Source organism: Octodon degus, unplaced genomic scaffold (assembly GCF_000260255.1).
Source record: "Octodon degus isolate 3935 unplaced genomic scaffold, OctDeg1.0 scaffold00129, whole genome shotgun sequence".
Lineage (NCBI taxonomy): Eukaryota > Metazoa > Chordata > Mammalia > Rodentia > Octodontidae > Octodon > Octodon degus.
In genome coordinates this window covers 1,431,998-1,432,898 of record NW_004524705.1, presented here as the reverse complement: position 1 = coordinate 1,432,898, position 901 = coordinate 1,431,998, and the positions used below count along the sequence as shown (strand labels likewise).

Sequence of the window (901 nt, the reverse complement as noted above, 5' to 3'; positions counted from 1 at the left end):
CCGGCGGCAGAGCGGGTTGCTGGCGCCTCTCTGGCAGTGCTCACTGCCCAGGACCACAGGGCCCTGGGACTGCTCCGAGGACGGACTCCGCTCCCGTGTGATCCCCACAGCCTCTCACAGGTCCCCCTCCCCACCCTTAGGCCTGAGCAGGAGCCATCCTGTACCTCAGGTGTACCTGGAGCCAGCAGGGTGGGTGAGCGGGGGTGGGGCTGGCTTTGTCACACAAAAGGGCTATAAATTCTGCCAACCTGAGTTGCAAACCTAAAGATGGCGGTGATCCATAGCTGGGGAGTGTTTAAAGTTCCTAAGCAACCTTACAGTACAGTCACCAGGCCTACGAGTACGGTATAGGCGTGTTCACAGTGTGGGGGAGGACTGAGCATGTTAAGGCAGAGTATGGGCAATGGGCCTTTTAACTGTAATAAATTTGAAAAATGTAAATATTTACTGTACCTCCTGATCACCCTTCATTGGTCAACCAGTTATGGCAATTTCTGTCAAATAAAAACATAACCCTGTGTCCTCGTCCACCTTCCTCACCAGAGCTGGCCCCGTGCAGCTTCTGACTTCCCCAAAGCCAAAATGACCAAGAAAGGTCAATGTTTTCGACCCACTAGGACACTGAGGCAGCCAGGGTGGCACAACTGAGATGCTTGGAAAAGAGGCCTCTAGAGCTGCTGCAGAGAACAGTGAGGACGATGGGACGGGTGACTGCAAGGCTGGGAGGGTCTGAGGGGATTCGTGGTGATGCGGCTGTCACTCTAAGAGGTGTTCTTAAACACTAATCTTCATCAGGTCTTAGATCGCACCAGCACGTGGGCACACTGCCAGCGAGACACAAGTTGAAAACAGTGCCGGGAGCCAAGACACCAAAAGACACAGGCGAAGGAGGCGCCCGAGC

At 54.5% G+C, this 901-nt stretch overlaps 1 protein-coding gene across 1 annotated transcript in view; it reads right to left on the bottom strand.

Moving 5' to 3' along the window:
- Rasgrf2 (Ras protein specific guanine nucleotide releasing factor 2) overlaps positions 1–901 on the bottom strand; it is a 181,240-nt gene that overhangs the window by 30,341 nt on the left and 149,998 nt on the right. The gene's annotated exons all lie outside the window — the stretch shown is intronic.